At 39.8% G+C, this 16,179-nt stretch overlaps 1 pseudogene; it reads right to left on the reverse strand.

Moving 5' to 3' along the window:
* Nucleotides 1–1,097: 1,097 nt before the first annotated feature.
* On the reverse strand, nt 1,098–15,752 carry LOC139944305 (neurotrypsin-like; annotated as a pseudogene).
* Between the last annotated feature and the right edge of the window lie 427 nt (nt 15,753–16,179).

Raw genomic sequence — 16,179 nt, forward strand, 5'->3', positions numbered from 1 at the left:
ACCAGCTCTGCCTTTTACAGGTCAACGTCCCTATTACAAAGTATATAAACCTTGCATTGGCCGCCATCTTTGATGAAACGGGCACGCATGAAAGGCTATCATTGGCTGAGCGTCATGGGCAGCGCGTACTCACGTGCAATGTATTTGTTAATCAAAGATGGTCGTCAATGACATCATGTGCAGTCCTTCTAGAGCACTACCAGTGTTTAACATTTCCCATGGTTAGACCAATCTTATCCCAGTATTGTGACTTCAAATTCGCCCACCGTTAAACAAGCCCTTTGCACAACACAGTTAAAACTGTTACTAAATGCAGTGGATAATTTTGGTTATCACTCAAAATAATTGTTAGCATTACAAACTTACTTGGTAACAAGCAATGGAGAACTGTTGATGGTATAAAACATTGTGAGAAATGGCTCCCTCTGAAGTACGTAGTTTTCAAGAAAGAAGTAATTTTCCACGAATTTGATTTCGATACCTCAGAATTAGATTTTGAGGTCCGAAACTGACTTCAAAATTTTGACAGGTTTGTTATGTTGTTCATAATGTTGAAATACACCAAGTTAGAAATTGCAGACACCATCTTTGTTTGGTTTCCTTTGAAATGCAACGATAATAACACCTTTTACATATAGAGAACTTGGTTATTCCCGCTCAAACCTCGACCATGAATTCATATTGGAATAACTGCATTCTTATCGAGTTCTGCACCCAGATGCACTATTTCATAATAGCTTCTCTTGTCCTTTATGTGTGCAAGTGTGTGTGCAACGAAGGACCTGCTTGATGAGATGGTTTTGTGTTGGTTTACCCAAAAGTGCTCATAAGTAACTTGGAGAGTTGAGGACATAAAATGAAAATAATGGTGTAGAGTTGGACGCCCTCTATCGTCTTTAAAAATACCTACACTGATTATACCTAAAATAGACCTTCCACTGTCAACAGTGCTGCCCTTGATCAGATCCCTAAAAACAAAACAATTTGCAGTCTTGACTTCCCTCCTAGTCTTGATGTGGTTAGAAAAGCCATCAGTCAGACCAGTTCTGGTGAGGCTCCTGGAATGGATGGAGTATTTGTCATTCCCGGTACACGTTTGGAATAGGGACTGGAATCTAGTAATAATAACAAGGCTCAATTAAAGGAGCAATTAATACCCCCGGTTAATTTTTACATGTATTTCTACTACGAGCCGTCCTTGCACAGGTCCTTAATTAGTAAAACACTTCAGCCCAAAGTTAGACAGACCGTGACGTGTTTAATGATTTAGAGCCACTCGTGCCGTTGACGTTTCATGCTCCGTTCGCGGTATCTATATATTCACACATACAGAAATAGACAAGTGAATGTAATAGTTTAGTACTGCAGTCCACTTTATTTTGTAGTTATTAAAACAATGATTCACGTAGTAGACAGGATTTATTTGTAGCTTTTGATAAAGAGCTTAATGTCCATTTACAACAAGCAATAACAGTTACTACGTGCACGTTTTTTTTGTGATTAACCAACCTATGATAATGTGTGTTTTACTGCCCCACGTACTCCCCAGGTTTGTAATAATATACCATGAGTAAAACAAAAACGATAATCAAAAATTAAGGTAACCAGAAAATAACAACAGCAAACAACTAACTGAATGTAGTTGTGCTCAGTTAATATAATTCTTAGTTATTTGAATATACTAATATTATTCGAAAATGATTTGAATGTTCCAAGACGTTTTTGGTTGTTTTCGCTTTCCTTTGCTCTTTTTACCGATAGTTCTTAAAGGAACAGACCTTTCGATATTGCATTATGTGTTAACGTTCTGCTTTACAATTACCTGAACATCTACTGCAAGGCATCCTCAGAGTAGAAACTTAGTAAACATCAAACGTTATTCAACTTTTATACAAACAGTCAGTTTCTCTTGTGCTGCCTATACTTGATATAAGCTGAAAACAATTTTCTGCACTTCATGTTTACACTCCAAAAACTCAAGTTGAGCGGGAAATCGGGTTCCGTGGGGCCTGACCCATTCCTCAGCTAGTTTATGAACCGGAATCTGAGTCTAAAATTACCCGTTCAGGCTGATACAGAACTGGGTTAGGCCTATTGGGCCAATCAAATCTGGCCCGGGATTTTCTAGAGTGTAGTTCTATCATTCACGGTAAAATTTGTCATATTTGATTTCAGTTCGTAATCTGAATCAATGGGCAATTCTTGAATAGATTAGGGTGTGTCTACGGAATGATTTAAAGCCATTTTGTGTGGATTATACTTGGGTTGCAATTGAAACCTGCACCCCAAGGCGAAGCCTGTGGTGCCGTTTACACCTTTTTTAGAGCACTTATTGAATAATGTGAACAAAATTGACATGATGGCTACGCTTTTTAACTTACGTACTAACCTGGAATACAGATTACTCCAGCAGTTTCTGTGTTTGTGCACTTGGGTTTATCCCAGCAATGCGATGGACAGTCGGTGATTTTGGCCTCGGAGCCGTCACAGATAACCCCATCCGTGAGGTTAGGACCACTGCCTTGACCGAAGAAAGCACCCGACTTTGCCTGCCTGGCACCAGGGTAACCCAGCTGTCTGCAGACGACCCCAGCATCAGTCAAATCCCACTCATTGTCGCAGATGGCGCCCCATGTGCCATTCAAATTTATCTCAACCCTTCCACTTCCCCTGGTTGGTCCATCCACAAGCCTTACAGTGTCTTGTAAGTAAAAAGAGGAGTTTGGTATACAAAAATTCAGGTTCCCAATAGTCACAAGATAGTAGACATCTTGACCGCAGACTTGTAAAATGTTCATCATCTTCTTATAACTAAGACCATAGGCAAGCGAACAAAAATACGTTTTATATTGGAAATGCGCACACACTATTATTTTAAATATTGAGAGTTGCAACAGCGAGTCTTGTTTCAAGATAATTATCGCAAATACTCGCGCACAATAGACGTGGAATGCGGTGCATGCTGGTCTAGCTAGCTATCAAACTTGGGTACTGGCTAGACCAGCATGCACCTCATTCGACAGTTTGCGCTTGCGCAATGGTATTTGCGAAAAGGTCTATTATACCAGCATGATGTGTACAATTAAAAAGCACTTCCCAATGCTGTTTCACACTGTGGCGGATAATATTAGAGTGAATGTGCTTACGAATGAAAATATTTGACAATGCTCATACTTCGTAAAGCGTTCGTAACGAATTCGGAGCGGTTACCAGTCACGCCTTATCTCCTTACGAAGATCGGTCAATTTACAAACCGGTTTGTTTATTTCAGCGAATGTTGCAAAGACGGTCATTCGCCTCGACATTCGTTAGCGTTGGTAAGCCATTGTTAACGTCTGTATAGCATGCGTAAGCGTTGGCAACGTTCGTAAAACACGTTCGTCTGTAAGGCGTTTGTAACCTCCCTTTCTTACAAATTTGGTGTTGCTGTTTGTCAAACGAACAAGTGGCCAGAGCGAGATTCGCCCCGGTAGTTCCCACAGTCTGCTTTGCTGCCTTTGTTTTTGAATAGAGAAACAACCATCGCATCCTTGAAATCCTTTGGCATATCTTTATCTGCCCATATGCTCGTTAAAATGATGTGGAAATTCTGCAGCGCCACTGGACCTGCTGCCTTGAATAACTCTGCAGGAACTCCATCATTCCAGGAGTCTTACCAGAGCTGGTCTGACTGATGGCTTTTCTAAGCTCGTCAAGAGTAGGAGGGAGGTCAAGACTGTCAATTGTGGGGTTCCGAGGGATCAGAGTCACTCGTCCTAACTCGAGATAAGACGAGTCCTAACTCTTTGTGAAATCGACGGCTGGTCCAGGGCAGCACTATCGACCGTGGAAGGTCTATTGAGCAGATTGTTAAAGTGCTCCATCCATCTCTCACTGTTCTTTTCCTTCAGCAATGTCGTACCATCAGCTGCTAGAAGGGAAGTGGAGATTGGTCTGGAGGGTCCATACACTGCCTAGATGGAACATCTTGGAGTTCCTTGTATCAGCATAGCGTTGGACTTCATCTGCTTTCCTATCCCACCAGTCATCTTGCATTCTACGCAGTGCTGTTTGTGCTCGGCTTCGGGTGTGTTTGAAACAATTACGTTTCGGTGTACAAGACATAATAGGGACTTTTCGTTTTCGGCGACGGATGGTTCTGCGACGGTTGTTCAGCTAAACGTTGTCGTTTTCAGCACAACGAAGATTCATCCCAAGTACTGTCGTAAAAACTGAGGGACGACCGTCCTCAAAGCCGACGCATGCGCAGATGACGCCAAATGTCATCTTTACCGTCGCAGAACCATCCGTCGTCGAAAACGAAAAGTCCCTAACATGGACGGTAGCTCATCTAGGAGATGGTTCCTCTATCTTTATCTATATACAAGAATGGACTGCTTCGATTGCTATGGTTAAAACAACCACTTTATTGGAATGGTCCAGGGTTTTGTGATCTTACAAAACTTTGGCCAATTTTGGGGTTTCATTTAAAGAAAAATGCATCATACACGCTATGTTATAACTTTTGTTGATGTCTCAAACCAAAATAATAGGCCATTTTAGTTTCGTTCGTCTGAGATAACTGAAGGTTTTCATTCAAGCTCAAAGACAACAATCCCAAGACCATCGGCTAACAGATATAAACGATGACAAAAGCATTGAATGTTTCTTACTTGGTTTGCAGATTACTCCGGCAGTGCTGGTGCATGGATTATTTTCCTTGCAAAGAAATGAGCACCAGGAAAGATATGGCTCTGTCCCTTTGCAAGCAACTCGATCCATTACAATAGGAAGTTCTGTCGCTCCGTAAAATGATCCATTCTTTGCCTCACTTGCCTCTAGGAAACCAAGCTGCCTACATACAGTAGTCGCATCTTGTATGTCCCAGTTTGTATCACATACCGCACCCCAAGCACCGTCATGGTAAATCTCGACTTGACCTCTAAGTACGTCATCACCTCCAGCTAGCCGGATGATACCATCTTCAATAAAACGATGAATGAAAAATTAACATTTAAGTCTAAGTCTTATTTGTTATTATTGTAAAGTTACTGTACTTAAATGTCTCTTTGTCACCTTAAGCCAAGGAGCTTGTGTTTTGCTCTGACTTGTTTGTTTTCTTTATGTGTATTGTTTTGATGTTCTGTTGTCTGCAAATTGCGGGCGGTTTGTGCTGACAATTATACATTGTGAAGAACTGCACTTATTTGGATGTTTTGACAACCCGCAATTTGTTTAGTGAATTTGCAAAAAGGGACAACAGAAAACACAATTGGGAAAGCCCAGATGTTGCTGTACTAAACATGTCTCATTGTCTCTATGTGTATTGTTTTGATGTTCTGTTGTCTGCAAATTGCGGGCGGTTTGTGCTGATAATTATACATTGTGAAGAACTGCACTTATTTGGATGTTTTGACAACCCGCAATTTTTTTAGTGAATTTGCAAAAAGGGACAACAGAAAACACAATTGGGAAAGCCCAGATGTGCTGTACTAAACATGTCTCACTGTGTGCCTGTCGGGCTGTCTGTATATCTGTCTGTATGTCGGTCGGTCGGTCGGTCGGTCGGTCGGTCGGTCTGTCTGTCTGTCTGTCTGTCTGTCTGTCGGTCGGGCTGTCTGTATGCTGTATCAAATATAAGAAGAAAATAATTATATAATCAGATTTCAAAAAAAAATTGGAAAGATAAATCTTCATCTAAAAAGATGATTCCTGCAGGTTTTTAATTTTTTCTTTTCTTAATTAAATTGTGTTCTTACTTTTGGCTTGCTTGTCCGAAAAAATCAAACAGATTAGCATGACAGCACTTTATGGTACGATACATGAAGTAGTTTGATTAAGTTCCTGGCCAGGACAAACAATCAAAAATTATCAATGAAGATGTGGAGTGATGTTTTTAAAGAATTACACATGTTTACGTTGCGATAATTAATTATAATCTCTGTTTGACAGAGGTAATAGCTACATATGTTTTATACGTCACCTCGGCATCCAAGAACTTCAAATGCAAAGTGAGGATAACGGTCAGTCCAAGTGAGAGTCATTATTCGAAGGAATCTGGTCCTCAATATTTCAGGGAAGGTGACAGTTCCTCGTTGACCACCAGCGACATTCCCGATGAACTAGAAGAGAAACAAAATGTACCCTTTTTAGTCGTACTGATTAAAGTGAAGAAGCAACATAGAGCAATAAATGTTTTCTATTTTCCAATTCTGAAGTTAATTAAAGACTATTTTGAGGACTGCTTGAAGACGTTCACGTGTTGATAGGCTGCATCGATCTACAGTCAATACATTAAGTTTGTGTTAGAAGGTAAATTTAAAACTATAACAGTGATCTCCATGGCGCACTCACCGTCCTATATGGCACTCAATCATTATTAACCCATATCTCTTGGCCCTTATTCCACACTATTAAAAATGTCCGTAAATTTACGGACTTTCCAAAAATGCAAAATATAATATATGCTAATGAGCGTAATTACAATCGATCACATTTGCCCAAACACCTACACGTAAAAAAGTGTCATATTATTTCAACCACAACCCGTGTACACAATTACATACCCATGATAGGGGACTTTATATTTTACGGATTGAACAAATCTTTCCGGTAAGTTTGCTGCAAGGAAAAACAACAAAAGCCGTACTCCTGCATCCAAATTGAAAAGCTGCTTCATTCCATAAAATAAAAAGTCCTATATAAAGGCAAAGGACACTAATGATAATTACTCAAAGTAATTACTTGGTTGATAACAAGCAATGGTGAGCTGTTGATATTTTAAAACATTGTGAGAAACGGCTCCCTCTAAAGTAACGTCGTTTTCGAGAAAGAAGTAATTTTCCACTAAAAGTATTTTAATTTGATTTCGAGACCTCCGAATAAGGTTTTAAGGTTCCGAAATCAAGCATCTGAAAGCACACAACTTCGTGTGACATAATAATACATGGGTTAGAATTATGACGTCATGCATGAATATTATGAGAGGCGTATAGGAAGATACGAGAAAGGGTCTCTAACCCGTATGGTATCTCCGTCTGCATTCTCCAAGTCATGCCAGCTTTCAGATTCTCCCGTTAAACTGTACTGAACACTAAAGGTTTGCATGAAGGATGCGTGCAGACCCTCTACAACTAGTCCTGTAACAACTGGGCCTGGTAGTCCTAGATCAACTTGAATCCAAGAGTCTGCTACATCCTGGCTAGTTGGTACCCACCAGTTGCTGGTTCCTGTGTCAAACAAAAGAAGTTGATAAACACCACTTTTTAGCAGGACTTTTAGAGCCAATCCCTTTTCCAATCCGATAAAACTAAAATTGTTCAGTTGAATCAACTCCTAACCTGGTCTTCGTCGCAAACAGTCCTAGTAGATAAAACACTTCCATGTGCCACAAATTGCACTAATTTCCAAACGTTTAATTGGTTGTTGTTGTTGTTGTTGGTTTTTTTTTTTTTTTTTTTTTTTTGGGGGGGGGGTTCGCAGTGCCTTTATTAGAATTGAAGCAGGAAACTCAAGATTCCTTCTTTCAAGTCCTTCGATCCCATCTATGACATGAAATTATAGCCTTGCTGGTATTTGTTCTTGATTGTATCAAGCTTCTTAGCTCCACTATGACCAGTACTATCAACAACAAACAAATTCGTCCATTCCGAAGTAAACAACTATACAAAGAAGTTTCACGTCGTTTACACAAAGTAATGAGGAATGTTAAAATACAGTTTTTTATGATGGCTTTTTCCCCTCCAAATTACAAGGAAAGTTTAAATCAACATTCATAAATACCTTAGACAGTTTCGCTATTCCTATTGGTGAAGAGCGCGTCACAATGGGTAATAAAACTTTTGATAATGATCAGTGTTTATAACCGGTTGTGAGCGGATACTCCGCGCTAGTCTTGATGCAAGATGTTTCTCGTTACAGACGATGTGGGCGCTGTCGGTGAGTTGGCCGCGCTGTGTGTGAAAGGAAAACCAGAACGTGTTGCACCAAGACTATATATATACGCGCATGTGCACGAACGGAACCGGAAACTGTCGGAAATACGCATGCAACACACGGACGTTCTGTACATGTAACATTTACATTCCGTTGAGGTAGAAACATACAGAGCTCAAGCATTTCGGAAACGGACAAGTTTTACAGAGTCTGTAACTTTATTACGCCTTTCAACAAAAAGGGTATTCATGAACGGGAATAAAAGGTTAGCTGCTAGTTCCTTCACAGCCATTTGAAACCTTACAGGGTTGAGTTGCCGTGTGTTAAAGGCCCTCTTCTTCTTAGGCTCGGGCCTTTATCACACGGCAATTCGACCCTGCCTGTTTTAAACAACCCGTTTATTCCCTTATTAATTGAACGCAAGTTTAACCAACAACTTGCAAACATCGAGCATGTAAGTCCGGTATATGAACTAACAAAAACTAAAAAGCAAATGTAGATCATGTCAGCTTGTGCCTTCAGTTAAATTGAGCATGACTTGCCCTCACCGAGTCGAGCTTTATAAGGTGCACGTAACGGAAACACTGGTGATGAAGCAGTAATACTCCCATTAGGGATCGCCCCACTCTCCATTCCCAACGGTCCAATGGTACATGCTGGTCCTGAAATAAGTCAAAAAACAATCAATGCATTTAATCTCATATTAAATCCTTTATACACTTAATTTCGGAACAGAAAAAAAATTAAAGTTCACAGATTTACAACTAACTTACAGGGTTTACAGAAGGTAATGGTAAAAGACTTCTCTTGAAATATTATTCCATGAAATGCTTTACTTTTGGAGAAAACATTAAAACAATTATCAATTCTCGTTAGCGAGAATTACGGATTTTTAGTATATAAACACATGTCATGACACGGCGAAATGTGAGGAAATAAGGGTGGGTTTTCCCGTTATTTTCTCCCGACTCCGATGACCGATTGAGCCTAAATTTTCACAGGTTTGTTATTTTATATATAAGTTGTGATACACGAAGTGTGGGCCTTGGACAATACTGTTTACCGAAAGTGGCCACTGGCTTTAAGTGAGAGTACACTCTTGCGTTTTTGATAAGCAGTTAACTGAATCCCTCTCTCTAGTTTCTAACAAAATCCTGAGAATAAATAAGAAATTGTTATATTTCTTTTTTTAAATGAAATCATTTGGCTGAAGTCGATCGTAAATCAGAAAAATCGACTTTGATTTGAGAGCTGTTGTTCAGAAATAGCTGTTGTTCAGAAACACCTCCTTTGTGCTCAGGTTTGAGTAATTTTGGTGTAACCTTGGGCTTAAGTCGCCATTTTGGTTGTATAGTGCACAGTCGAATAAAGTCGCCATTGGAGCTGACTACAGTAGCTAATTTTAGCAATGAGTTATACTAACAATTTATTACATTTTTAATGTTATTAGATAATCATTTAATTCATAAACCTTTGATGAATAAACTATTTCTGAAAAGAGAAAAGCAAAAACAAACTGAATTTGAATAGTCACCGTCTAAGTGTGATTCTTGGGTTTCCGTGTTGTTGATTTGGATGAGCCACACAATGCCCTAGAATAAGAACAAAATTACAATATGACTCCAGATTCATCAAATGTTGTGAACATTTGTGTAATCGGTATTCCAATGCTAGATGAAACAAAATGATAAAAACTTAATTTACCCAGGCTATCCCTCGACATTCTGTTTACAACATCATGCAATAGAAGACGAAAAAAACAAAAACAAAACAAAAAAAATATTAACCTAATGAAAAAGCTTTGAAGCATGTAATGACAAATTACGAGGCGTGGCAACAACATGTCCCTCGCTTGAGGGTTTTGTTCCTATCGAATCAGGTTCAAGTCCAACATTCCTTGGTTAATTGTTGCATAGTTTCATTACAGCTAACCTTTCTTAAAGGGTCTGTATACGTTTGATTATGACTCTGAATTACACCAGCTTTTCGTATAGGACAGTGTGTTTTGTATTGCGGTTGTGAAAAAAAATATAAACACGGTTTGAGGGGGTGACTAGTCGGTATTTTAACACCCCCTTACAAATTGTTTGCCATATCATTGGTTTAGAGCGCGTCACATGTCATAGTTTTACTAGAAACGGTGGCCGTGTGATCGTGCATCGTTTGCCGTGTGATAGTCCGTGTGATCGTGCAGTACCCAGACGTCTGCATACCCACCTCGAACCCAATCAGTTGTGCATCTGTGTGTCTGAAACGCGCGTACGAACGTTACGTGTACGAAGATGATAAATGGTCTGTTTTGGTGCTAAATATTGACCGCTTTTACTCGTGCTATGGTTAAATCTCCGACTCCCTCGGTGATCCCCGGACCGTACTACGACCGTAAAACGCATGACAAGTAGAATATATAGACCTTTCTTTTGTTGATAAACAAACCGCCTTGGTTGGCATGGTCGGCCGAGTGATAGTGAAACACTAAATCGTAAAAACAGATGTTTTAACCAAATTCAGCATTTTCTGCAAACTTTCAATTAAATAAAATACCTCTCATAATTAATTGTTTTGTTTTTAAGAAAATCAACAAATTTGGTTACATTGTTACCAAAAATGGCGATCTTTTCTTAATTTGCACTTACGGCTTTCCATAGTTTTCCAATCTGGGTTGGCAAAAACTCGGGCTGTGACGTTGCAAAAGAAAGGTCTATAGCGTCGGGCTGACTAGTCGCACAATGGTAAAGCGCATGACAAGTAGAATATCGCCCGGGCTCTGCCCCACCGATCCAGGCGCGCAAGTGCTGGGCGCCGCCATGCGCTGTGCACAAAGACACGAGAAAATCGTTTTACTTTTCACTTTTTATGGGAATTTAATGTCTTCCTCGATAATCTAAGAAATGTCTTTGATATTGCTGCTTGATATAACAACGTACTACATTCTTGATAAGTATTTAAAATTAAGCAGAAAGTACAATACTGAAATTCTGACAAAAAACTTTGCCGAAGTAATGCATTTTAGCGACTATTATGCAATTTCCGTGTCTTTGACCCCTAACTCGCCTAAGACAAGCACCCTTTTCAAGATGATTCGGCTTATATTTTGTTGCAAATACTTGTGGTCAGTGATCTACATTGATTGGTATATCATGATGTCCTGTAAAGGAAATTGTGTTATTCGTTGAGGAAAGCATATAATTTCCATAGAGAGTAAAAAGAAACATGATTTCCTCATGTCTTTGTGCACAAAACTATTTAGGCCAGTGCGCCCTCGAGTTCTTATATATAACTCTATGGCACATGTACACCCCAGCAATGGCGCGCGGTGCTAAACACTTGCTCGCCCGGTGCGCGTCGGATCGATATATGTCATGCGCATTTACCACGTGCGTGAACACTCGCGTGCGCGCTGGTTAAATGCTAAATGGCAAAAATAGCACCTGGGGCCGATTTTACTAAACTTTAAATCAATCGCAAACAGCCAACATTCATCGCAAATCGCGAAATCAGTCTCAAGTTTGCGACGGATTTAAACAACTAATTTCACTAAAGTCGGACGTTCACAAGCCTATCGCAAGCTCATCGCAAGCGATTGATTTTTGCGGGCGCTCTTGAGTAGACGCAAAACTCAAATCCATCGTAAAATTCAATGGCAATGCATCTGCTGTCCGTGAATTTTGGCCACCCATAGATATAAATACGCTCGTGCTCTCTCTCTGTATGGATGCCATGCAAAATAGAACGTATTTTCTGTGACAGAACAAACCCATCCGATATAATGCAGGCGTGCTCGTCGTGTGTGTAGTAGTTAATTGCTTACATTGGCACAGTTAGTTATTGATTTTAAGTGGTTTGCTTATTGTAACACTTTTGTTTTGGAGTATTTTGATCGCATGCACATTGTGTGGTCACGATAAACTGCAAGATAGCAGCGTTTTTATTATTTTTCTGACGTATTTTTACCATTGTGTTTACATTACTCACAGCCCAGCATAGTCGTAAGTTTTCCTTTAATATTTATGATTCTTCATTTGATTGTCTTACTACACGTTACGAATTGGCTGTGTATTTGCTCTTTGCTAAACTTTGTTCGATGGTTTTTGTGGGAAATAATTTATGTGTGGCTGTTCTTTTCAGATTAAACCATGGAGGTATAGCTCTATGGATTAAACCTATATATAGCTACAGCGCTTTTCGGCGGCAACAAACGAGGCCAATTTCAACGTGTTTTCTTGAAAAAATGGCAGACGATGAAGGGTCAAAGGTCAAATAATCATGCAAGAGCCTCGTTCAAGGTAAAGATTTTTATATAAATCCATCGTAAATAAAATCGGTCGCAAAAATACCTCAGTGAAATCGAAAATGCAGCCCGTCGCAACTGTGATGGATTTTGTGGTTTGCGTCGCGCTTGCGTTCAATTTACCGATGATCGCAAAACAAAGTTTAGTGAAATCGGCCCTGGGCCAAATTTCATAGCGCTCCTTAGCGGCCGATGTTGTGCTTACCACACGAAAATAAATGACGTCACAATGCAAATCCACGGTAAACACGCAATATGGCCGCCCAATTTTTCTGTTGACCTGTGAAATACGCTAAGGCTTAAGCAATTTTTTCTGTAACAGTAACCACGCAAATTTGCTTACCCTTTAGCAGCGCTATGAAATTGGGCTCTGGCACGTGATGATGAATAACCGGGTAAGAACTGGACTCTCGATCATAAAATATGTATGAGGAATAGTTACTCATTTTATCCCCAAACGTTGAATGAAAAGAAGCAATACGGCGGTAACGCGTCTCATATTGTGTATTCCTATTTAGGATTATTCTTCCTGCGTTTAGACACATTCGCCCCGTTTCTCGGCGAAGAAATTAGCTTTTAAATGGTTAGTTTAATTTATTGTATTTATATTTATGTTAGATTGAAGCAACACTCGAACGGTTCCAAGAACCTAAGGTACACCTATCCTTTAAGTTTGAGTAAAATAGTGATATTGACAAAAGTGCAAATCATTCTCAAGTCCAAAAGATAATTGGCAACTGGATAACACCAGCTGCGAAAAGGATCTCGAGGTTAATTTTTTTTTCAACAATAATTGCTATATCTTTAATGTAAGAATTTAATCTGTACAAACACCCGCATTTTTTTTTACAATCTGGCAATGCCTCTTGAAGATGAATCGCACCATAACAACAAACAAGTGTACCACTAACAGATAGTTTCAGGGTCGTTTGTACACTTCTGATGACGATGGAAACATATTGACAAAATTATAAATATTCACGTGACTGTGACCAAATAATATCTTGTGTCTTTCGGGTCTTCGGGTTTAGGTTTTAGCGCTCAATTTCCAAAATGTTGTTTCATTTGTTTCCCTAAACGAATTTTTAAAGATGATGCTTTTCCAAATGGAAAATGCTCACACTTTCTCATTAGATAATTTATATTTTATGGACAACTCACGAATATGACTGATGAACGAAATTTAATGTTGGGTCTAAAAGCATACTAAAATGTATAAAAGTATCTTTTCAAAGTTGTAATCAACATTTCTTAGTCAAATATGCCAAAAAATCAATGTCAAGACACTTTACTATTTTTCACAAGCTGAAGACAGACATGAGCACATTTCACATGTTTATCAATGTAGATTGGCCATGGACAGTTAAAAATGACGAAATCTGAATTATAGACAATGGAACCGTTCGTTAAACAAAGCATCATCGGAATAAAACTGTGGCAGGTTGGTTGTAATGGCTGATGGGCAAACAGAAACAGTAGCTGTTCCGGCTGCCAGGTCGGAGCCTGTTATATTACAAATGAAGTTTCGGCTGCATGGACAACCGCATTTATTTGTTTACTTGTTGTTGAAAAATTCGATTTAAGATAAGAACCAACACCTCAACTAATTAAACAACACACACACAAAATATTCGAAAAAGACCACACAGAGGCTTGATAGCCCATAGTTGGTAGTGTGCCGGTGTCCAAGGGAATTCTGTCCGCCGGAGATTCGGTCCCCCGTTATCATGGGAAATTGGGAGCTTTCGATTTGGGACGGTAGGCACACACGACGGAAGGTAGCATAACATGGTGGTCCGGGTGCTCACGCTCGAGTCAATTGTATGTCACCGTGCGGTCCACAACATACAGGACGGGAGCCCTCGAGCGTGAGCATCAGGACCACCGTGTTACGCTACCTTCCGTCGTGTCTGCCTACCGTCTCAAATCGAAAGTTCCCTATTAACCGTAGAGCAATATACATAGCTCTATGCCATTAATGGGCTGGAGGAGGAGGATTCAAAAGAGGGCGCTTTTAGAAGAAGTTTGTACATAAATTGCCATATGGGCGGACAGAATCTCCGGGGGACAGTATCTCTTGCCACACCAGCACGTTAATCTGGAGGTCGATGGTTCAAGTCCTGATCTGGTCATTGTTTCTGTGTTCAACCCCAAATTAAAAAACACATTAAGAGACAGGAAGAAAATTTGTACCGAAAGTTGATAATAGTTTGCAATTGAAAGGAGGGTAGATCCTAAGACTTATCGGAGATTAAAAGTTCATTTTTACGACCAAGCACAAGGTTTCTTCTTTTAACGGAAGTAAATTGTTTGATAAATTCCTTTTCATAGGTGACACTAATAAACAGTCATTCATAAATACCTCAGACAGTTCCGCTATTCCTATTGGTGGAGAGCGCGTCACGTGGGTGTGTATAAACCTTTGTTTATGACCAGTAAAAAGTAAAACATGGACGTGACACGCGAGCTTGCACCTGTGCTTATAAGACAGTTTCTTCATTCCTATTGGTCGAGAACAACGGCCGGGACAGTTGTGCCATATTATACAAATATTGACTGCTTCGAGTGCTATGGTTAAAACTATGACTCCCGAGGTGATCCCCGGAGCGTTCTATTTTCCCGAGGCGAAGCCGAGGGAAAATAAAACGCTACGGGGATCACCGAGGGATTCATAGTTTTTAACCATTGCACGAGTAAAAGCAGTCAATATTTGTTTTATAACACCCCAAACATTTCTAAATACTGTACTGTTATTATTAAGTTACAGACCTGAATGCTACAATCCACGGACGACGCAAATACAGATTGCAAACACTTTTACTTACTGTGTTGCATGTAGTGTCGTGCAATCCGAAGTGGTTACAGACTATTAATTTATCATCCCAGTACACGCAACGGACGTCTGGGTACTGCACGCCATGTGCTAGTCTGTCGGACTAGCGCATGGCAAACCGACGCTCTATCACACGGCCGTCGTCTGGCAAAACTAAGACATGTCATGTGACGCGCTCTAAACCAATGAGCAGGCAGAATACTTGCAAGGGGTGTTATAACACCCGATATGCGCGGCGCCAACAGCATTCCCTTATAAGGAGTTGTTTACCCGAGGGCAGCAGAGGGCCTTACCATTTCATAACTGGAGGGGTGTTGTGTTGAAAGAAATCATTGAACACTAATATTATAATGTTTGCATTTACTTTACTTTTTGACCAAAAGTGTTGATGTTTTTTGACCAAAAAAAGGTATTTATAAATGGGAATCAAAGTGTGTGAATAGGTTTTCAACTAGTGGTTTTAACCCGCCGAGGTCTGGTTCTTGATAATTTACCTCGACTTCGTCTCGGTAAAATTACCAAGGACCAGGCCTCGTTGGGTTTAAACCACTAGTTGAAAACCTCTCCACCACACATTGATTCCCTTATTAAAAATCGCGTTTATTTTACACTGAGTCATTCGTGAATATACGCTGAAATTGATTCAACAAAACACTCACCGACTAGAAGTACACTCAGGAGCAGCATCGAACTAGCGAAGGCACAAGTAGACATGGTGAAATGAATGTAGGTTCAAGAAATTAGCGCACAAAATGCAATTCTCCGGCAAAACCCTACACAGAAATGACTGCACATTGTTTTGTTCCAATGCACGGGCACGGTCCAACTTTTCATCCCGAAAACAAATTATGTGATATCTATTCATGTGAAAGTTGTCAAAGATCCAAGTACAGTAGATCGTCTTGTCAATCATGTAACGGACATTTTATTTGAAACACGCCGACTGGAAATAACAAATCAGTTTCTGTTAAAATGCAGTTTATAGTTTCAAGGTTCTTACATGAATATTTGTAATGTTTTAAACCTGTGATTTCATTTATCGTTTTTTGAAAGAAAAAATCACAAATACAAAAAAAAATCCAATTATTTGAGTTGGACACATGGCAAGCCCAGGTTGGACTCCTCCGTTGCAGGCAACACG

The sequence above is a fragment of the Asterias amurensis genome, chromosome 1 (assembly GCF_032118995.1).
Source record: "Asterias amurensis chromosome 1, ASM3211899v1".
Classification (NCBI taxonomy): domain Eukaryota; kingdom Metazoa; phylum Echinodermata; class Asteroidea; order Forcipulatida; family Asteriidae; genus Asterias; species Asterias amurensis.